The 24,820-nt window shown below is 34.8% G+C and overlaps 1 long non-coding RNA gene across 2 annotated transcripts in view; it reads right to left on the bottom strand.

The window, feature by feature from the left end:
• The window catches only part of LOC116086061, a 73,295-nt gene that overhangs the window by 35,660 nt on the left and 12,815 nt on the right, over window positions 1-24,820 (bottom strand). The window contains exons 3-6 of one of the 2 annotated variants that reach the window (XR_004116801.1): window positions 20,173-20,275; window positions 5,739-5,887; window positions 1,546-1,612; window positions 753-836 (exon numbers count right to left, since the gene is read on the bottom strand). This is a non-coding gene — a long non-coding RNA (uncharacterized LOC116086061). The remainder of the gene's footprint in view (window positions 1-752; window positions 837-1,545; window positions 1,613-5,738; window positions 5,888-20,172; window positions 20,276-24,820) is intronic. The other variant, XR_004116802.1, reaches the window with a different exon arrangement.

Genomic DNA, 24,820 nt, shown 5'->3' with positions numbered 1-24,820 from the left:
AAAAAAAAAAAAAGAAAGAGCAAAGGAAGCTATATGTATAAGAGGGAAAAGCATTATCATGTTAGTAATAAATACGCTGCTGCTTTTCCTTCACAACTTTTCATAACCTCACTTCTGTCCAAATTCCACTCAGTATTTGGATGGATCCTGTGAGATGGGTGATTCTCTTTAGCATGCCTCCTTTATCAGATATCAACTGCTATCATCCATGCCTCAGGTATCCTTCTTACTTGGCTGCTGTTCTCACAACACTCCACTTCTTAATTCTAATTTATCTATATATAATACTTCTTCATGAGCTATACATTGAACCTGTTAGAAATTTAATCAATTTACAGGAATAACTGTAGTCATAGAAATATATAGAAGGGGCTGGAGCGATGGCTCAGTTGTTAAGAGAACTGACTGCATTATTAGAGGTCCTGAGTTCAATATCGTGGTTCAAAACCATTTGTAATAGGATCTGATGTCTTCTTCTAGTGTGTCTGAAGAAAGTGACAGTGTACTCACAGACATAAAATAAACAAATAAATCTTAATATATAAATCTATATTTATATCTATACCTATTCCTACACACACACACACACAGACACACACACATAAAGAGAAACAGGTATACTAACCCAGCCACAAAAACTTTGACCTACAGTATATCCTGCCTGCAAAAATATGCTATGCACAGAACTTATGGGTATAGAAAACCAATATTTTATTTGATTTAAGGGCCACTCTGTTAGAAAGAACTCATACCTGAAACTGCTTGGGTAACTTCAAATTAGAGATTCTGTAGCCAAGTGACCTTGGTTCCTTGGTTAAAAACCAAACATGACTGGTCTAAAAAACAAATAAAAAAAAATGGCCACTAATGATATTTATCTATTCTCGAAGATCAATGCCTTATCAAGCTATCATCAAAATGGCTTCCCCTAGCAGCAAATGGATAGAAATATAGAGATCTACAGCCAGACACTGTGTAGAGAGATAGTCAAAATTGGTGGTCTCAACCAAATCCCTCTCCTCTGAGCTCAGAGAATCCTGCTGAAGAGAAGGTGGAAAGATTGTAAGAGTCAGAGAACATTTAGGATATCATGGACTTCTGAATAAATTACCAAGAGCCTCTGAGCTCAGAGATAAAAACAGCAATCACAGGAACTTCAGGGCTCTGTTCCAGTCCATCTTCATATATTATAGCTAATCGGTTAGAATTTTATGAGACTTCTGAATATGGGAACGAGTAGATTTCTGACTCCTTTTCCTGCTTTTGGGAGTCTTTTCCTCCTGCCTGGTTGCCTGTCCAAATTCTGTATACATGTTTTTGATTAATCATATTATACTTTATTTCATCATGTTTGGTTACTTTCTTTTCAAATCCTGTTCTTTTCTTATGTGGGACAGAAAGGGATCTAGAGCAGAGAAAAGAAGAGGGAAGGAGGAGGAGCTAGTGAAGAATTAGGAGTAAAGGGAGCTTAAATCTACCCAAGATATGCTTTATGAGAAAAGAATCTGCTTACAATAAAAATGTTTGCTTATATCATATGCTTACGTATCCAGTGGATTGTTTTTTATGTGTCTCTGTTGGCTGATTATTCCATGGACTACCAGAGACATTTCTACAAGCAGAATAGATAGAAATAGATTAGAATAGGATGGAGAGACATAGAAGGGCAGCTTCATGAAAATAAGCTTGCCTAGGATGTACAAATCCCTGTGTTGACTCTTAGAACACATTTTTTTTTTATTTAGAGCCATAAACACACACACACACACACAAACCTGTTCATATCTATCTTTTTTACTTATTCATATTTATATAGGAATGAATATATAAAATAGGTAGATAGGAGGTATGTAGATTGGTAGATAGAAAAATAGATGATAGATTTTGTTGTAGAACAATATATCATAAAGAACAGTATTGCTCAATTCTAGAGTTGGGAATCCAAAAATATTTAGTCAACAAGTTGTCATTCTAGGAGAACTGACAGTATCGTTTCAATCTAAGATTAAATGCCAACAGACTGGTGTAAATAGCAGAATGGTCTGAGCTTGTAGCCATAGTCAGGAGAGGAGCATGTTCTCCTCTCCTGAGGAGAGGAAAGGGAGAGAAAGAGAGAGAAAGAGAGAGAGAGAGAGAGAGAGAGAGGAAGAGAGAGAGAGAGAGGAAGAGAGAGAGAGACAGAGAGACAAAGAGAGACAGAGAGAGAGACAGAGACAGACAGAGAGAGACAGAGAGAGACACAGAGAGACAGAGAGACAGAGAGAGACAGAGAGACAGAGAGAGACCAAGAGACCAAGAGAGAGAGAAAGAGAGAAGGGGGAAGCAAGAGGGGGGCAAGGGAGAAAGGGAGGAAAGATAGGAGATAGAGAGACAGAGGGTGACTGAGAGGAAGAGAAAATAAATTTTGACTCCCCCTCCCTCTGTTCTTTTTCTTATCCTCAGTGAATCAAAAGGTGCCAGCAGGTTTGGTAGGGCTCCCCACTGAACTCAGCTACTTCTTCATATATTGGTCTCAGAGAGTATACTTGCACAGATCTTGGAAACACACACAACAAAGTTTAACAACACATCAAGTCATTGGTGTCCTCTTAAATTGACACAGATTGTAATTATTACAAGTGAGAGGAGAGTCAAGGCACTTGTTAAACTTGATGTACAAACAACAGTACTCTAGACAATAAAAGAACATTTCTATCTATAAATAGAAAATGGGAGGAGGAATGTGCTTTAAAATCTTGAGGAAAATAGGCCTTGATATTCAAAGTACCATGTGCATTTATGAATTTCATGAATCCTCATTTGTGAATAAATTACAGCAAGAGAGGGAAGAATTCATCAGATTTTAAAGGAACTTGTTGGTGCGATGTAACAGAAAATAGATTTATTCTTATCACTAAGCTCTTGGGCTCATTTCAATCAGATGTATAAAAAGAAATGATGGTAAGTCATTTTCCTCAGTCTGGTTTATGCATACCTACATGAATTAATTATAGGTTTTAGACACAACTGGACTTTTAACATTCAAGTGCCTGTTGGAGATCCTTAGATTATGAAAAAGAAAATGAACGATTCCTTGGGTGGTCTTGTTTATTGTGAGATTTACAGTTAATTTTCTTCAAAGTTCAGCCACCCCAAGTAAAGAGCAGTCATATTTTTATTTCTAGGGATCTTAACCTGGGGAAAAAGTAAGGACTTCAGCTGTGCCCTCAAGCTTTCTTATATTAGACAGAAAATACTGAATGCATCTATTTTTGCTTAGGCTGAGTTCCAGGACTCTTCATCAGAAACATCCAATTGCTCCTGGGTTTCCTACTGAGATGAACACTATCTCCAGCTATGAGCAGATACACAAGTACTGATTCTTGTTTATCTTTGGCTTGATGAAAATGGCCTTGTTATTCAGCTATGGATGTGTATATACATGTGCATATATGTATATATGTATATATGTATATATGCACATGTATATGTTCATGTATATATGTTTGTATATGTCATTTATTTGTGTCTGTGCATACGCATATATTTATGCATATACATACAAGTTTTTTCATATTTGTTATTTTCCAGAATTTACATATTTTTTTAAATCAAGGCAATTCTACAATTTCTATGGGAGATTATATGATGTACTTTGATTTGGTTGCTTGTGTGGGAGAGGAAATTTGGATTTGGAATCAAGGGTTTTCTGTGGAGAGCAGATGAGAAAAATGGTTTTCCCTCTGATGAATAAAGAAAACAACCTATAACCTAGGCATCAAGTTCATTTTTTTCTTTAAATTGCACAAAATCTCAGCAGCAATTTCTAGTTCTTAAAAGGCTTTATGAAATAAATTTTATGTTCTGTCAATGTAGAAATGCAAAAATAGAAAACAGAATAGCTATAACAAGATATAGCAGGTGTCTTTGAAATATATTGTTGTTATGAAGTATCGTGATTTTAAAATGACTAGCTATGAAGACAACATCCAGGTAGATAAACACTGGCAAAAAACAGTGTGGTTAAAACCCATCATATCTGTAATGAGCTGAATTATCTGTTGTCTTAATGTTTGTGGACAGTTATGGTTATAAAACTTGACTATTAAATTTAAGTTAAAATTGTTACTTGATGCCACCACCTAAACATAATACATGTATGTAAACATCAGACTTTTGAAAACTGTATCATTTCCCTCACCCAATACCAGAAGCCCTGAGAGACAGTAGAAAGAATGGAAAGAGGCAACCTCAGGAGATAGGAGGTTGAGGGGAACCTCCAGCATGCACCAGAGACCTGGGAGGTAAGAGACTTTCAGGACTCAAAGGGAGGGACCATAAATGAAATGGCTGACAGTAGGGTGAGGGAACTTATAGAGCCCACCTCCAGCAGGAATCCAGGGCAGCAAATGAGGGAGAGGAGGGCCATTCCACAATCACAACTCTGACCCATAATTGTTCCTCTCTGAAAGAATTACAGGGATGGAAATGGAGAGGAGCCTGAGGAAAAGTAGGTCCAGTGACAGGCCCAAAGTGGGATCCAGCTCAAGGGGAGGTACCAAGGCCTGACACGGTTACTGAGTCTATGGAGCATTCACAAAAATGGACCTAGCATGACTGCCCTCTGAGAAACCCCCAAAGCAGCTGAAAGGGTCAGAAGCTGATATTTGCACCCAATCAATGCACAGAAGCCGCTGACCCCTGTTGTTGAATTAGGGAAGGCTGAAAGAAGCTGAGAAGGGTGATCCTGAAGGAGGACCAGCAGTCTCAATTAATCTGGACCCCTGACACACATACAGTAGTAGACTTCTGGGTCCTTGTTCATTCAGAGATGATGCACCTAACCCTCAAGTGACTAGAGGCTCCACGTCTAGGTCAGGTGGGTGGTGGGTGGGGGCATCCATGTGGAGATAGGGGGTGGGGTGGGGTGCAGAAGAAGTATCAGATGTGGAACATTCGGAGGGATGAGAGGGTGCGGGGAATGGAATATGGAATTGAAAAAATGATTTAATAAAAAAGAAAGAAAAAAGAAAAAACTGTATCATTTGAAATGTAAATAAAGAAAATATCTAATTAAAATAAATCAACTATAGTAAGAAGCTGGGACATAGTTTAAATGGTAGAATGCTGGCCTCACCTCATTGAGCCACTAAGGCTTCATTTTCTAGCCCTACATAAACGAGATGTGATGGTGCACACCTACACGTCTAGTAAATGAGAGGAAGATTAAGAAATTGACGCCAGTTTTGGCTTTATAGCAACTTTGAAGTCATTCTGGGCCTCCAACATCCTGTTTTAAGAATAAACAAAGTAAAATGTTGGCATGCAAGAAAAGAAACATTTATTGATATTGTTTTTATTTCTAAATTAAATGTGTTTGTATGTGCATGAACACAAGTTGGTTGTGTGTGTTTGTGTGTGCTTTTGTGTATGTGTGTGTTCTGTGTGTATAGGATACTGCTGTGTGACGATACACATGATGTGCTTATGGAGATCAGAAAACAACCTCAGGTGTCATTCTTTAAGAAATATCTCCCTAATCTACCTGAGTTTTGAAGTAGAGTTTCCTATTGTCTCATAGCTGATCTATTAGGCAAAAGTTGCTGGTTACCAAGTCCCAGGAGTTCTGTGCCTTCTTCTGTTGTAGGTACTGTGCACTACTTTTTTTTTTTTAAATTTGGATACTGTGGATTGAATCAGGTCTTATGCTTGCAAGATAAGAAGTTTCCTACTGAGTCTTTTCCCCATGTCCCCAATACCTGGTTCTTTTGATGTCATGGGTGTTTCACATGCTGTTAAGTTTTGGTGGAGTCCTGGATATCATGTGTTGCTGTTGCTTAATAATTTTCATGAAATAGTATGCCCATGCTTTATCTTAGCTGTGTTGTATTTATATACTTTGAATTTTCTGTAAGAGAGGAATGGCATTATCAAGATTTCAGGTCTGTGTATTAGTTTTGACTTTGCTATTTTGCATAAGAGAAATCTAATTATTCAGTATTACCTAACAGGATGCAGGGATTGTAGTCTTTGAAAGAGAAATTTAGACACAGGAATTTTAGTTTTCATCTACTCTGGCTGGAGTATTATTAATAATGAAAATACAGACTTTATGTCTATTATATAATATCAAACATACTCATAATTTTTAAATTCATGTTTCCTGTTGTATTATAAATAATCAAATAATAACTATCATAACTTAATTTGCAATTGGTATAATTTTGGTAGTTTTAGATATTTACAGGAGCTAGCAGTACACTCTTCCTTGCTTATTATATTATCATATCAAATATTTACAATGCTTAGAACTAAGATAGACATATTCATCTTAAAACATGAAAAATTTCTTATGAAAATATTACTTTAAAAAGTTTTTTCTGCCTATAGCTTGTTCCAGTAAGGAAGCATGCACATTTCATACAGTTCATATGCTCACAGTATGATACATCATCTCATGGAGCTGATATCTAATTTTAAGTCAGTGTCTCTAGCAAAAACAATTGGCAGTTTCTCAAAGAAAAATACAAATATTATTGTGGAATACCTAACAAACAACTAAGTAACATTTGGTTTCTTGATAGACACTCATTGGGCTTACATCATTACCGAAGAACACAAATTCTGATGTTTGGGGTCTTTGTATAGTGGGTACTTACCGTTAACTGCCCATAACATTAGCAAATGTTGCTAACAGAAAATACAGCATGAATGTTAATTTTAGATTGTTTTCTTTACTATTCAGTAGAAAATTTAATGAGATATTCAACACACATGGCTACCCGAATGTCCTGAAGTACATAGTTAAGGTTTCACTTATTTTAGTAATTTGATCGGTGTTGAAAATATGCAGCAGAAATATTAAATATGCATCTGAGATGTCATTGCCAGGACAAGGAAAAAACTTTATAATTTTCATAAGCCATAAGGAGAGTAGTCTTCATAACTTTCACTTTAAATAAGGTAAGCACATAGCAGAATTATTTTTAAAATTCTATTTATAAAAGAGGTAATCAAACCCTATGGTTAGGTTAATCATATTCCATTACTTGTGGCTACAGAGATGAAACTTCAGGCTAAATGTCCAAACCAGTAAGAGATGCAGCTTTGCTCCTAACTATCTTCTTGCAGGTAGAGACCAGGCTGAATGTCAGTGTTAATAGGTTTGTGGCTTTTCCTCTACCAGAGATATGGCAACTATCTGTTTTCTCCAGAAGTATACAACATATTTTTTTCAATGTCTTTCCCCCTTTTCTCTATCTGCTATAATATAATATTCCATGTTGAAAATTTTTTCTTGCAATTTAAAGATATACTGAAAACAACTTTTGTCCCAGCTATGTCTAAACAAGAGCTTCTCTATTTCTGTGAAGACAGAGAAGTCATTCTTTACTTTTAGATAATGACTTTTCTTTACATTTCAGACAGTGCAGAGATAAGATGCTGGTTTTCATGGAATGCTGTAACATTAGTAGGGCTAGTGTCTCAGCATGTTCTTGTCTATTTATACAATGTTGGTTATCATCAACAGTGCAGAATGACTACAGGAAAGGGGAAATGGGAAAAGTAAACTCCAGCAACCATTATACCTTTATGACAAAAGCAATTGCTTTTCTAGAAATGCCTTGGCTCATTGAAAAAATGTACCTTGCCTCTCTGGAGTCAAAAATAAACTGTGTGTTGTTTTGGTCTACTCTAGCTACCATAGCAACACTCTACAATCTAGACACCTTAAAAAGAGAACCCATTTCTTCTGAGATTGGAAGTGGGAAATTAAACACCAATATCAATCTGCATTATTGTTGTTGTTGTTGTTCTTGTTGTTTTTGTTTCTAAAGAAAACCTTTTCTCTGGTATAAAATGGCCACTATCTTGTGTTATCTTTACATCATAGACCAGAAGAGAACTTAGGGGACTCTCCAAATTTTCCAGTGATAAAAACCTTATCAATACACTGTTCTTCCTTTATAGATTCAATTGTACTTAAATTATCTCTTTAAGATCCCTCTTGCCAGTCTCAGTCCCACTGGACTCAGTGACTTCTCCATTTCACTTTCCATGGGACACAATTGAGTTCACACTTGATTATTTACCCAGGGCTGCTAGAGACTGAAGATTGGGATCATCATCTTTGTTTTAGATCATCAGGGTTTCCCATTCATGGGAACTGATATATAATTAATTTATGTTTCATAGTATCCTAGGCTAGCTGATGCCAAAACCCACAGTAAGCTTCCCATGAATCATAATCTTGATGTTGTGAAAACCAAAATGTCTCCAGATATTACTGCTTGTGCATATTTGACAAGACAGTGCCAAATTCCAATTTCCCTTGTGGAGAGCCACCAGCTTAAGCTGTGGTACCAGCAAAACTGTACTTTGGTATTGGCATTGTTGCCACGTTCAAGAATTAAGAGACATATAGACATATAGGTTTAACACAGCCATACTTCTTATTGGGTTTATTTCCACATTCAATAATTAAGAGATATCTTATATAAGTTTTGAGGGATTTGTAGGCAAATTGTGAGGTAGATAGAGAAGAATGCTGAATCTATCCTATTGTCTTTTTCTAAATTTCAGATGATAGATTGATAGCAGGGTATCAGTTAGCTTTTCCTGATAAACCAAGTATGGTTCACACTTTAAACATTCTTTTGTCTCTTTTATGCATTCATTGTCTATCAAAAGAACAGTTTATGTATAATCTATAGATTGTGATCTCTGGGAATCTAGGTATCCATTCTCAGCAAAAATTCCCATCTTAACTCAATGTTCTAATTCTTCCTGCTCCAAAGGAATCATTTCATTTTTCACTGTCTAATTTAGACAACATCTCTGGAACTTAAAGTGTATTTTACCTCTTTTGAAGAATTTAATAGAATAAACCATTACTACGTGTGTAACCCCTTTCTATTATCTTCAAATCAGTATATTAAAATCAGAATGCAAGGACCTAACCACAAGAGTAGTATCTCATTATCTTCATAGTTCCTTTTGCTAATTTTTAAATGATTTTATTTAACCCCATATTTGTGTGTATATACTTGCAGGGTCAGAATTGCACCATTTTGGAAATTTGTTCTAAATACAGAATCATATGCTTAAAACAGAGGTATAAAGTTAATTTTTTATAAAGAATTCACTGACATGTGTTCAGTTTGTGATAGATCATGAATTAGTAATGATTCTTAAATTAAAAAGTCCTGTGAGGAATTGAGGTAATATTAACATAAAATTAAAGTGAAAATAATTAACACTTTAAATTCTTTACAAACTTAATACCTCTTCTTATTGATTTTTAGAAAATTTAGTAATTAATAAATTATTAAGTTGAATTATTTTCCATTAATTTTGTTAAGGGCTATATGCATAGTTATATGTGTTGTACTTTTAAATTGTAGATTAGATGATGTCATAATTTACATGTCTATTCAACTAGACAAAGGAATTTCAATGAAGAAAATTCACATTTTGTTAAGCATTGCAGCATGCTCCAATTCTACTCACATTTCTTTTTTAAGAAATGAATCTGCTATAGATTATGAAATAATGGAGTTTGTTATGGTTTGTACATAATATGTTCCTTATTGATGTTTGCCTAAATTATCTTACCACCTCTCCTAACTTATATAAATATATATATATATATATTATATATATATATATATTATATATATATATCTTCCTTCATTTCTTTCTTCTACTCTTTATCCAATCCCATAATTTACTTGTGTGATATATATGTATATGTGTGTGTCATATGCATGCACTAATTATCTTTGTGGATCTGATTTATTTCTCTCGACATATGATTTCCAGTTCCATTCCTTTTCTTATAAGTTGTGTAATTACTCTTCTACTCCTTATCCAGTGCCATAATATCCTTGTATGTATAAGTCATATATGTGTACTTATTGTCTTTATGGATCTGATTTATTTCTCTCAACATAGGTTTTCCAACCCCATCCCTTTTCTTACAAGTCATATAGTTACATTATTCTTTGTCTCCAAGAAAAACTCTTTTGGATATATACTATATCACAGTTCTAATCTGGCTAGTGAAAGAAATCAAGGCTACTTCCAAATACTGGTTACTGTGAATAATGCAGTAACATTGATGGTTATGTATTCTTACAGTATGCAGATTTAGATTCCTTTAAGTATATGGACAGCTGGATTATTTGGTTCTTCTAATTTGGGGTACCCCAATGTAAATTATCACCAATATTTGTATAGTAATTGTCTTTATACTTATTTTATGTGTGCCCTTTAGCTTGTGTATCTATGGGACACATATCATAGTGCTGTTGTAGAGCTTAGAGGAAAACTAGCAAGAGTCTCTCCTTTCAGAATGTGCATGCTTAGGATTGATTTCAGTAATCAGGCTTGCCATAGAATGCCTTAAACTGGAGAGTAATCATGCTGGCTCTTTTTGGTTGGCTGGCTGGGATAGAAATTTCTCTACAGTTTTAGTTTGCTTTTTCTTGTTGACTAAGGTTGCTCATCTTTTTATTTTCCAGAAGTTAATTTGTCATTTATGTTTCTCCTTTTTGAGAACTGTAAGTTTACTTAATATTTATCAATTCAATCATTTGTTTTATTGCTTGTTCATTGATGTTTACACTTTTGAGTTTTTCTGACTTTTAGGTATAAGTCTCCTAACAGATGTGTTGTTGGCTAAGGTGATTTTCTTCTAGTCCATGGGCTGTTTTTCCACTCTGGTTATTCTTTTGCTTGTTAGAATTCAGAGGTTCTGTAATTTTAAGTAAGCCCACTTATTAGTTCCTTGGGGCTATTTCTTATATCATTTGCTGCAATTATCAGAAAGCCCTTGGAGTGTTCCAAGACATGTATTGTGGTCCTTGATCAATTTTGAATTGTTTTATGCAGCTTAAGCATTATGAACCAAGTTCTATTCTTCTACATATGCATACTCCATGTTCAGAGCACCATTTGTTGAAAAACCTGTCCCCCCCCCTTTTTTTTTGACATTTAATGCTTTGAACTCTTTGTCAAACCTAAGGTGATTGAAGCTGTGTAATATATTTCTGGGACTTTCTACTCTGTTCTTTTAGTTCGTATGTCTCTTTTTCTCCCTGTACTATGTTACTTTAGTTAGTATAAGTTTTTTAGTATAATTTGATGGTTTTATGATAGCTCTAGCTCTCCTAGTTTTCTTGGATTATTTTCACTAATCAGATTTTTTTTCTGCTTTTGTACGAATTTTAGGAGTTCTCTTCTAGTTCTGGGAAGAATGCTGTTAGGATATTGGTAGGGATTGTGTTGAATCTGCTGATCATTTTCTGTATTATTCACTTCACATTTCATAATCTCTGTGCTTTATTGAAAAAAACCAGAAGTTACTCACAAAATATGCATGCACCACCCACAAGGTAGGCAAACTGCACAACATTCTACCTTCTAAGGACTGGTGCCACCCATAATGACTAAAGACAACTCTTTCAGATGTACAGCTTGCCTCATTACCTATCAATCACATGATAGGTAATTTATCCATAAAGTCATCCAAAGTCAACCATGGCTTAGGAAAGTAGGAAGTAAAAAATAAAAAAAGAAAAGAAAAGAAAAAGGAAGAAAAACCAGTGTTCCTCATGTGATTGATAGGTAGGTAATAAAAGAATCTAAAATGATATTTGTATGGGCATGGATAATTTTTAGCCCAGTCTAGTTTAGTTCTCACTAGTGTTCTGTCTAGTTCCCACCTACCCACAGTAACAGGACTCTCAATATCACCAAGCACCAGTTTTACTTGAATCTGCTAATATATTCTTGAGTACGAATAGTTGGTTTCCTTCTTAGACACTCATCTAGTTGTATTTTATGACAAATCCATGTTCAGGTATCTGTCTGTTTCCATGGCTTTCCTGGATTTATTCACCGTGTATTCAATTATATCTCTGCCTGTTAAGATTGTATTCTCCGGGATTTCAGTGACTGTGTATTTATTCATGTATTCCAGATATACCCACTGTTTACACTATCTCAATCACTTGACTTTACTCTGAATATACCATGCATGTGCTAATTAGGCCCATATTTATCTTGGTAGGCCTTTAGCGCCAGTTATAACACAATCAAAAAACAAATATATGGATTGTTTTCTCTTCAAATCTTAGTTCTGGATTTTGTATGGATCACAAGTGTTTTACTGATAGCACGCCTTCTGTGCTTTCCCACTCTTTCTAATGTGGTGTCATGGCATCTTATCTCTTCTTTTTTAAACAGTATCTGGATATGATAACCCTTTTAAAATATAAATTAGAACAATGTCAGTGCCTGCCCAAACACAAAATTTAGAATAACACTGAAGTGAGATTAGCATTCTTTCAAGAGCTAGCTGCAGTTTGTCTTTGAAAGTTTACTTCCCATCTTTCTTCCCCAGAATATTTTAATCCCAGACAAATATAGCTCATTTCTAACTCAAGGCCCTGATGGCAGCTGTTACTATTATGGCAAAAATAACTGTCCTGGTTAAAATGAATATTTAGGTTATAATTGTTAAGTGAAAGACTGAATAGGAAGGTTTGTTTGTGACTGTGTATGAGACAATCAAGTTGGCCACTTAAAACCAAGAACAGGACTCTTGAAAATATAGCACAATTTTTCTAAGTAGGCTCTAGCAAACTCCTAGGAAGTTTTACTCTTTAGTCCAATAAACCCAAGTATAAGACATCATTACCCTGTCCTTAGTAAGCATATCCACTTGTCAGTTACTTGTACTTTTTTATAAATTCTTTTATGAATGAAATATATAGTAACAGAGTAAGTTGAGGGTATTAAATTCTAAAATGTCTCTGCCTAGGTGGGAGAAAGAACAGCCCTGGCACTTCTAAGATGGGCAGGGTGAAGAGAAATAGTGGATTAGAACATAAAGGCTCTTTGTTAATGGCCTTTGACTCAGTCTATTTTTGACTCAGAAGATTGTACTCCACTTTTTCTTAAAAATTGGAACAAATCTACCTACTTGCTTCCTCTACTTGTTTCCTAGTATGATTTCATTTTTGGAATCGTAAGAGCCAACACAGTTTTGGCTGGGATTACAGTGAATGTAAGAGGAGTCATTTCCTCATGGATAGTATTAGATCTCGCTGAAATTATAAAATATTATCCCTAAATTAATACCTGCTCTCTGATTATTTGAGGATTATCACCATGCTGGGTTATCATTTTCTATAGCAATACTAAAATAACAGTTTGCCCCCAACTCCTACTCTACTATAACAATCAGAGTTGTCATTCATAGCTGCAAGATGATTAGCAATGGATCATTATATTAATTTATATGTTTATAGTGATTCTCCAATATTATAACTATGGTCAGTAGAAGCATGAACAATCATTGTTTAGTCTTGTGATAGGTGATCAGAGAATGTGTTCTGAATTAGTGGATGAAAGGATTCAGCACATCAGAGACTAGAAAATATGCTTGGAGTTAAACTATGCATCATTTCACCTGAGAATCCAAAGCCAGGCTTCTCTGTGACGCTTATACTAAGCATGTTGCTAGGTCCCAAGTCCTCTTGCTAGTTTTGTGTTTTTGTTTTTGTTTGTTTCATTTTCTTTTTTCTCTTTTCAACCTCTTTCTTATTTACAATCATAAGAAGCAAAGTTCATTGTTACATTGTTAGATAATTAAACACTACATCTGACTAGGCATCAGTGCTTTCATTTATATGATCCAAGGCTATCATTAAGGAATCTTCAAAAACAGGTCACCCATCCCTGGAAGATATTGTACTGCTATCAGATAATGTTCACATGGAAATCTCCATTGATCTTTCTCCATGCCCCCTCTCTTCCCTTTCCAGTCTACAATGAGATCGATTGTTGTTTTAACAGGAGTTTGACAAGTCAGGGTTCCATGAGGAACCAGAGCATCAAGGTCATTCTACCTCTTAAGGCAACTTATTTCAGCTTCCAACAGCTCTAATTGTAAGAATTTTTGTTGTTCTTGTTGTTTGCTTTTAATAAGACAAGCTAATATTGTCAGACTGTTCCTTTGATCAGTTGGTCCTATTCCTGGTGGCTGGGACTCCTAAGCACAACTACTCCCAGAGCAGGACTAGAACAGCTGTTCAGTACTTCCCATATGCTATTGCTTAATATAGCTGAAAGTTGTAAACTCCCAGCCTCCACACCTCAGCTATGTACACTGTAAGCCTTCTGTTCTCTTTTGTAAATAAATTCAGCTCTATAGCCTTTCCTCAAATGACCCATTTACCAAACACTTTATCACTTTATTAGTTGAATTCAACAGAGGGACAAAGCTATATCTGGGTAACACATCCATTTTTATACATTATTTTATTTGAGAGAAATTATAGAATACTTTACTTGATTTTGAACTACCATTTCAATAACATTTATTTAGTTACTATTTCTTTAATCAAACACACAGTTACAGTTTCACCCTAACTATTATCATATTTGTCTTGAAATACTATGCAAATATTACAATAGACATTGGATATGGACATTGCTACTGGGAAGATTGTATAAAAATGTGTAACTTCTATATTTCTCAATGAGCTATAAAACATCATTTAAATTAGGTAGTCACTGCTGCTGTTAGAATATCCATGTGGTGTGTAGCAGCATCCTCAATATACCTCCAGAGTTAGTGTATCCTAGGACTTCAGTGAAAGGTGCTGGACTCTAGCCTATCTCCTTAGTGTTAGGTTCTGCACTTTGACATGTTCACAGTACCCCACCCTGGGAAAAGACAGCTGCACACTTTTCATTAACTTGTGGGTTATAAGTTAATTTCGGGGGAGAATGCTATTATAGATTTGGATGAGTTCCATTAAACTCCATTTAAACTTTGACTGTAGGATGCGTTAATAGAGCTTCAAAGTCAGTCAATCAAAAGATTGATGGGGTATATAGAAAAGAACATTAAATGGAATATTTAATGTGACCTATTAAATCCTTCACTGAAATTCTTTCAGGGCTTTCTGGATATACATATTTTGAAATTTGCTTCAGTTTTAGATAGGGGTTTGACAACTGCCTTTCTCCTGAATGTATATGTGTTAATGTTTGAAAATAATAGAAGGTACTTGTTGGAGTTTTATTTATTTTTTTAATATAAAGAACTGGTTTATCAATTTGAACTCTGATTTTATATGCACTAACACTACTTAGCTGTAATATTGAAAGAAAAAATAGCTTTACAGTTATAAATACTCGCTAAAATTTCAAGAAAGAATTAAGTTCTGGTATGCCACAGCAAACTTCCAGGAACTTCTAATTCCATTCAATTTATTCAATGTCATTTTGAGGTATAAATATTATTTTTTATTACCCCTCTGTTTCAGTTGGGGTCAATGATGCTAGGCACTGCTATAGATAAGCCATATCATTTTTGTGGCTGAACACATATTAGGTATTTTTTCCCTTGGAAGGCATCTCATAGAGCTGAGATTGTCCCTTCTCAACAGTAACTTAGATGCAGTCATTTGGAACTTGTGCTTCTCAAGGCCTCACAGAGAGAGATAAAGGTATCGGAGATTCAATAAGGTGACTCTTAAGTACTGAGCTGCAAAATGTAACAATGATGCCAGTACAACTGGGAGTGTGTGTGTGTGAAGCTGATGCCTATGCAAAGGCATGTGGATATTTGGATAGAGCTTTTAGTGTATGCTATATGTTATCAAGATTGAGTCCTTTTTGGGTACATAATAGACACTTTTAAGGTAAATATGAGTGCGGGAGGAGGGAGGGAACAGGGGATTGTTTTTGTTTTTGTTTTATTTAATTTAATTAATTTATTTTTTGGAAGGGAACCTGGGAAAATTGATATTGTAAATAAAGAAAACATCTAATAAAAATATAAAAAATTATCAACATGTACTCTACTGTGGAAGAAAAAAATATAAAATGTCTAAAGGGGGGTCAGTAATATTTGGACTGATATTTCAATCTAAACTGAAAAGTTGAGAAAGGCTATTTAAAGATATTTGAAAAACTGATATGTCAAAGAAAAAAATTTTCTTGCACTTTCTATCCAAACTACTAACCACATGGTTCCTGAGAAAAACTCTTTATAAAATCAAAACAGGGAATTTCAAAAGAAAATTTCAAAATTAGAATATCGTCACATGCCAATCACCAAGGTCTTAGCAGAAATAGTTTCAACATGGATAATTTCTCATATTCCAAAAGTATATACAACTGGACACTGTACATTTCTTGATGTATATACACAGCACAGGCTATAGTCTAACAAGAACAATAGGATTTGAATACAGTTTTTGAAATCAGCATCTTAAATAGCATATCTTCAGAAAATAAAGTAACATATTGATTTATATTTAGAAATTGTAATGGAAATCTGCAGCTGGCCCACGTAGCAGGTGAGGGACATCTGGAGGTCCTGCCAGAGACCTAGGATCAGGGAAGACCTCGATGAATCAATGAAGATGACCTTAGCTTAGAATCATAGCAGTGGGATATGGAACCTGAAAAGCCCACCTCCTATAGTCTGACAGGAGCCTCATTGCAGCAGTAGGGATATCACCCACTCACAAAACTGTCCACACCAAATTTATTCTGTCTGCAAGGAATGCAGAGACAGACAGATAGGGAAAGGAGCAGAGGCTGAGATAATGACAACCAATGACCAACTGGCCTAACTAGAGACCCATCCCATGGGCAAGCACCAATCACTGACACCATTAATAACACTGTTATGATTGAAGACAGGAGCCTAGCATGACTGTCCCCTGAGAGGCACCACATAGCAGCGGACTAAAATAGAAGCAGAGACCTACAACCAAACATCGTATTGAGGTCAGGGAGTCTTTTGGAAGGGTTGGGGGAAGAATTGAGGAGTCTAAATGGGGCAGGAACTCCACAGGATGAACAGAGTTGATAAACCTAGACCCTTGACTTTCAGACACTGAACCATCAACCTAAGAGCATACGTACACAGGCTGGACCTATGCCCCCTGCACATATGTAGCAAATGTGCAGCTGGGTCTTTTACGGGTCACGGACAACTGGAATGGGGTTAACCCTACAATTACCTGTTGTGTGTCTGTGGTATACGCTCCCCTAACTGGGCTACTTTGTTTGGCCTCAGTAAGATAGGATGTGCCTAGCCCTGCAGAGGCTTAATATGCCTAGGTTTTTGGGGCAGAGAGCAGAGAATTCAGAGAGCCTTCATCCTCTCAGAGTAGAGGGACTGTGTGAGGAGAGGAGGCAGTAATAGGGATGTAAAGTGAAAAAATAAATTAATTTAAAAAAGATTGTAACCAACTAAATATGGTCTCCTAAAAGAAAAAGACTGAAAAGTATGGGTTTTATAAGAGATTTAAACATTATAACATATGGAGAACATTAAATTAGAATGTTTTGGAAAATTTTGGGGAAATCTCTATTATAAAATAAAACAAGAAATATTAAATTAAAATCTGCAACAGTAATTGCTTTTGGAGGGGAGACAGAAGCTGTGGGCCTGAGTTTTATTGAAATGGCTTCTAGAATGACTAGTAGCTCTGTCTTGATATGAGCTGTTCTCATAAGAGTTTGTTTCCAATACCCTTGGTATATCTTTTGTTTTGTTAGCTTTACTTTTTAAAAGAAATTTAATAAAGAGATAAATTAAGTGCTATCTGAAATTTCAAACATTAAAGATATGTATAAATAAAACATGCTTAAATTGATTGTAAATCCTAGTAGGAAAATCACTTGGTGTGACTTCTTAATTTACCTACTATATCTGACTACATATATTTGGTTTGACTTTCCCAGCTTGTTTAAATGTTCTGTAGAATTGGCTTTCTAAGTCATAACCTGAAAAGTGTTTTGTTGAGTACCAAAGAATGGAGGAGCCTTCCTGAGAGTAGCTATGTTCTTAACAGAAAATCAGATACTAAATATAAGCAGATATGGGAGTATAAAAAGGTAATTTCTTCCATGTGTTTCAACTGACAGAAAAACAACATTTCAAAGGTTACTTGTCTAAGCTCTGTAGCTATACTATTTATGAAACTTCAGAAAAGCCATACAGGTGCAAAATTAAACAAAAATAGTATATTTACTAATTTGTTTTGGAGATGTAGTATATAGGCTTCTTGTTAACCAGACCCTATTTGAACTGCATCCAAGGAAGGAAATTTGTAGGCATGAACCAGTACTTGTTATCAATCACTAAGGCACAGAAAAAATAATCAAAACTTCCTGTGTGTTAAGTATAAGCTTAAGGACTGAAAAAGAAAGATATGTTTGTCAGTACAAGGATTTTACGGTATGCCAAGCCTTAGACTTAATACCACGCTTAAGCAGATGGTACTTTTAAATTGTAGAATTAATGAACCTAACTTTGTAACAGAACTGTGTGTGTATGCATGTGTGTATGTATGTGAATGTGTGTGTGAGTGTGAGTGTGAGTGTGTGTGTGTGTGAGAGAGAGAGTTGTGTGATAAGGAGTTATAAGAGAGAGTACTGTGTATGTGTGTGTACTGTGTGTAGTGTATCTGTGTTTGAACAATTACAGATATATACATATAAAATAAACATCTTGTAAATGAAGACAATTAATATTCTCACAGACCTACAAATGTTCATGTTATTTGCCTAGGATAGCAAACTCCACACAGAAAATTTCTTACTATCCTATTTATAGATGCATAAAATCCCATGTTCTTTATAGCTTTTAAGCTTAAAATTTATACTAATTTCTAAAATTTACTACTACTTTGATGATACATTTGAGATCTGTGGATTTTTCAGGACGTTTTTAAATATTTAATGCTGTTTTGATAATACATTTGGTCACTTAAGAGTATTATAATAGTGTTAATGGGCCATCATGAACTTATCTTTTACTTTTTTTACTACTAATTTATTTACTTTATTTCAGGATCTCAGGTACCCCTCGCTCATATTCTCCCAGTCTCCCTCTTTCTCCTCCCCTCCTCCCCATTTTCCCATCCTCACTGACCATGAAGAACGTGTTTGAAACATGTCTATAGAAGGTGTTTTGGGGGAAATTTTTATGTTTAATTTGTGTTTCAGCTGAGCAAGGAAGCAAAATCTAAGTACACAGTTATGAACAAAAAGTAGTTTAATTTAAAATGAATATTATGCCAGAGTAACACAAAATGCACTTTACCTGAGGCTGTACAATCAACAGTTGATTATAATTTACAATTAAATAAGATATACCTGAGCTAACTACACTATGTGTGTGTGTGTGTGTATGTGTTAGAACATTTGTGGGGATATTAACTACTTGGATTGACATGTATAATCATCATTCAGGGTTTGATTTCCTTATCCTGAACTCATTTTGACATATTGTTTATTTTATTTTATTTTTTTGTGGGAGCATCACAACCAAATTTCCAGGATCACAAAGCTATCAAGAAAGCACTTCACACTTCACAACTTAATGACTAGCATTTCTTCTCTTAGTACTGGCAATGGCCAGCTGGGGGAAGAAATCTTCTTCTATCATGTAAATTTAACTATTGGATTTTTGTTTGTTTGGGAGGGAGCAATACGTTAATATGTTCAGAAATGTGTTAGTTTTCTAGAATGTTCACTACTTCTTCCAGAACATAAACCAGATGCCTATAGTTACCACCTCTAACATGAAAGTCTTTTATCTTTTCCCTGTATTAGAAAATTCTTTAAGCTTTTATTTGTATACAGTTACCATTTCTTTAAGAAAGTCTTTGAAACAATGTTCATTTGGAAACAAAGTTCTAGTAAGTGGGAAATCTACTTATATTTAGAATGGATTTTACTATCTTAATTTATTAGTAATTATTATTTATCTATTTTTAAGTAATAGATTTATAGTCTCTGATGGAATTATTCCTGGAATTACCTAATTTAGAACCCAGTATACTTGTTTTCTAGAATGTTCTCTATTTCTTCCAGAACATAAATTAGATGTTTAAAACTCATGAATTTTGTCTCACTGTTCAACATACCTTTACCAAAACACTTTTAAAAGTGAGCAAGCCCTGACTTATCAACCTCTTTTTAAATTTATGCTTTTGGTTTGTGCCCTGACCAGAGAGACCTTGGTAGCCCTAAGACTGCTAATGTGTCTATTTTTATGCTTAGGTTCATGCCTAGTCCCCAGATGAGGTATACTTGAAAGGGTCCATATTTAGGTTTATCTGGAAGACAAACCTAAAACCTTCAGAAACTCACATTCTTGCACTTGCACTGTTTCCAGTCTTCCTTGGATCCATTTGACATATTCCCACGAGTGCTGAGCAAGGATTGATAATCCCTTTGATGACCATATTCAAAGCTGGAAAAAGGATAAAGAAAAGTGAGTCAATGTTTGCTTGCAAATTGATTGAGAAGGGAATATACATATTGTGCTGTCTTAGAAATGTGGACCTGCTTTTATCTCATCCTTCTTAGAGGTTGGCAATATGGTGACAAAGACTTGTCATATCAAACTGTGCTAATATACAGACTCTAGGAAATTTTTCCTGATAAGTCTAGCTTCCTGAGCCAGTCATACAGTAAACTGAGGGGAATTAGTTATATTGTTAGATTATAAAGTCAGAACACTAATCTTTTAAAAATCATTGCAAGTTTTGTGTTATACAAGTCTGAAATTCTGTATAGCAATATGGCTATACAGCGAAGCTTGAGAAAAGAAAGAGAAAAAGTAATTTCGTGTCTTAAGTACTCTCAGCAAATAAACCAATTATTTCTTAAATATAGGTATATTTTAGAAAGTGAAAATGAGTGTGTAGAGAAATTAAAAGTCTCTCCTTTGACCTTCAAATGATTAACTCCATAATATCATTAGTAAATGAATGGGTATGCGTACACATATGTAGATGTGTGCATGTTCATGTGCTAGTGGTATGCAAGTAAATATGCAAGTATGTTCAGATTCCTGTGGACACCAGAGCTCAACCTCTATGTCATTTCTAAGGATGGTTTTCACTTTTCTTTTTCTCTTTTTCTTTCTTTCTTTCTTTCTTTCTTTCTTTCTTTCTTTTTTTCTTTCTTTCTTCCTTCCTTCCTTCCCCTTCCTTCCTTCTTTCTTTTCTCCCTCCCTCCCTCCATCCCTCCTTCCCTCCATTCTCTCTCTCTCTCTATTCCTTTTTATTTTTATTTGTTTGCCAAATTACTGAGTCAGCAGGCTAGTGTAGGTACTGAGTCTCAAAGATTCACCTATATCTTTCTCTGCATAGTTGGGATTGCAAGTCAAGTACACATCATCATATGTGTTCTTCCTTTAAAGTAATTTCTGGGGAATCAATCTCAGGTTCTTAATGCCTGCATAGAAAACAATTTACAATCTGTGCTATCATTCCAGTATAACTCTGCATTATCTAATATAACTGTCTTAGTTGGGGTTTTATTGTTATGAAGAGAAACCATGACCTTAGACACTCTTATAAAAGATAACAATTAATTGGAGCTGGCCTACAGTTTCAGAAGTTTAGTCCATTTATCCTCTTGGTAGGAGTGTAGGCAGGCATGGTACTGGAGAAGTAGCTGAGAGTTCTACATCTGGATCATCATGCAGCAGACTGTCCCACACTGTGCATTGCTTGAGCATACAGACTTCAAACTTGTTCTCACAGTGAAACACTCCCTCCAACAAGGCCACACCTCCTAATAGTACCATTCCCTATGGGCTAAGCATTCAAAGATATGTATTTGGGGGCCATTACTATTTGAACCACCACAATAACCGAGTAATTTAATGTACACTAATGCATTTAGACCTCTTGTTTTAGTAATATAGAAGATGGAGTCACAATAAATACAACTGAGCTAGGATTCATCAGGGACTTCCTCTGTTTTAGTATGTGTCAAACATAATCTCTACACACATGCTGCTCATAACATGTATCCTTGGTGAGAAAGAACTTGTTCCTTTGCCAATACAAGGGTCACTGATCATTTTAGACATTGGATTCTACCCAAATTCTACCCAAATTCTCTTATGTAATTTGAAGCTGTCATCCTACCTCATACTGCTAAAAGTTGCTAAAGTCATGTGCAAAGTAAGTAAGCTAATATTTCTTTCTTTTGAAATTACCACTCACACAGATTCTTTTTAATAAGATAGAATTAGATAAATTTGGGGGTGGTACTAACATTTTGTTTTATAATTAGCCAAAACCACTTAAATATTTTGAGCTACATGATTTTTATTAGATTGTGGAGAAAAAAAAAAAACACCAATATCAATCAGCCTGTTTACTTGAATACATTAGATTTATTCATGAAATTGGAGAGGGGCAGAATGATTTTTAAAATGAAAAATTTATTTTATTTATTCTCAATCGATCCCTAGGTGGTGTTATTTTCTGTTCTGCTTATTTCCAGACACTTATACTCAAATATGAGATAATTTCTAATTTTTTTTGTTGCCAAATATTAAACAACAGATAAACTAATTGGCAGAATAATTAAAACCACAAGTCTCCATGGTGGGTGTTTCTGAGTAAGAGAATGAATATGCTTGAGCCTGTAACTCTCAGGAAGGAAGCTCACATGTTACAGTACCATTTGGATCACTGGAAAATTATAGCATGCTTGTTCCCTGTCTGAGAAAGTCTTTCTCTTCTTCTTTTCTTCTGAGAACTCCTATTTTATAAAAGGTTTTGTTTTTTTCCAGGATTATACTACACATTTTCCTCTGCCTCGAAGCTGATTCTGACATTATATTTTCTCTGTGTTTCCATGGTGCTCTTAGATCTCTGTTGTACAATTTGTCATGTCACCGAAGGGACTTGTCATATCCCATATGTGACCATAAAGTATTCAGGAAGAATGTTCTTATTCATTTTGTCTCAGCATTTATCAAACTTCTTGACATGTCATGTGTGCTTGAGGTCATTAAATGAAAGGATAATCTCTGTAATTTCGTTAGCACCTTCATCTCTATTTTTATCTTATAGTGAAAGGCATGTGGCTGTAATATGATGTATATTTTGGTTACATTGTGTACTGTTTTCATTTTTGATGGAGTTGAGATTCTGTTAAAATAAACTACTGCTAAAGATTAAATCTAAAAAAACTCAAACAGGTGTTGGGTACAATATTTGGGTGGAAGTTCTTCCTTTCATAATAGGTAAAATGCCTATGTTTGGCATATACCTTCTGTGAAACTAAATGTTAGATACATGAAGTATAAAAGGAGAATCTCAATATACTACCAATAAGAAGAGCAGTTAAGAGTGGGACATTACCTTGTATTATGGATTTTACTCATTGTACATGTTGTGGAAAATGCCCTAAACATACCTAATTATATCTTTCAAATATAATTTAAATGTCTATATCTAGATTATATTTGTTCTCATAAAATATTAATATTTCTCCATACTGCTACATGACTTTATCTTGAAAGTTGTCTTTTCATATTGTTGAGAAGCCTAATTATTATTTATTTATTTATATTTTGTTTTTTTTTTTTGAGACATGATTTCTCTGTGTAGTCCTAGCTGTCCTGGAACTTACTCTGTAGACTAGGCTGGCCTTGAACTCAGAAATCTGCCTGCCTCTGCCTCCCAAGTGCTGGGATTAAAGGCGTGTGCCACCACTGCCCGGCTTGAGCATCCTAATTATTGCTAGCATGTTCTTTACAATATTCTAGGAATATTTGCCTACTGATATCTGTGCCTGTGTATGGCTAACTTCTTAAAAAATGCTTTGAAGATGTTAATAGATGACAAGGTAGTTCCAAGGGACTTGAATCTAATGACAAAATACAAGATCATTGAAAAATCCCATTATTCTTAAATATATGGTACTGCATTATGTAATGATGTTTTCATGAAAATGAATCATATACTTTAGCAACTCCTGCAACAGACCATAGTACTCTTCCTTCTCATGCCCCAGTTAACCTCTTGTTAACTTGCTTCCCTTACCATTTCATGTCTACATCTGTGCCCTATGAACATAGGAGTTCATGTATCTCTGCAAAGTCTAGGACAGTAAAAATGTGGGAATGAAATAATTGTCTGGCTACAAATGACTTAATTTGATTATTATGATCGATTTACTATTAAATAAAATAGCCTTATTTTTCTTTATGGCTGAAAATTTTGATATTTAATTTTGTAATACATTCTCTTACTTATAATCCTATCTCCATGAACCATGATGGTTATGTAATCTACCTACTGTAAATGATTCTTCAGTAAACATTAATGTGCAAACATCTGTGGTAAGGTGTCTTGGGAGATAGGCTTGGTGTACCTGCATCATATAAACTTGCCTAGAAGTTCTGAGGAACTTCATATTAATTTCCATATTGTCTGGGCTGTAACAGTTGTTTTCATAAGTGAATAATCATGGAATCTTCCTGTATACCCAGGTAGCAAGTGATAAGATTTTAAAGTAATATTAAAATTAATTTTAAAATATTTGGTATCATTTATACATGAAGTTGTTCTAAAATTTGCATTCTACTATATATCTAGGGTAGTTTTAATATAGTTTTATGTTCAAAATATAATTTTTGATAATAACCTCATACACAGAGCAAGTATTATTCCATTAAAAGTTGAAACACAAATCTTTAAAACTCTTAGGCTTCGTTAAATCTACAAATTTTAAAGTACTCCATTTGGTTCCTTCAACAATTTCATTTTCTCTTTCTCAAACCATTCCTCTTATTATCATCATCTAATTTCATGGTACTTTGATTCTGCAAATGTCTTTCAACTTCACAGATGCTTCCTGTCTTCTTCACTTTTCCTGTATAACCAATTACTTCCACCTCTTCTATAATCCTAGTTGAGTCCTATTAACATGGGAAATAAAGCAAAAAGCATAGGCATGTAAAAAGAAATTATGGATCGATTCAGAT

This window comes from Mastomys coucha, unplaced genomic scaffold (genome assembly GCF_008632895.1).
Source record: "Mastomys coucha isolate ucsf_1 unplaced genomic scaffold, UCSF_Mcou_1 pScaffold12, whole genome shotgun sequence".
NCBI lineage: Eukaryota > Metazoa > Chordata > Mammalia > Rodentia > Muridae > Mastomys > Mastomys coucha.
Note: the sequence above shows the minus strand (reverse complement) of the source record. Positions and strands in the feature narration are given on the sequence as shown.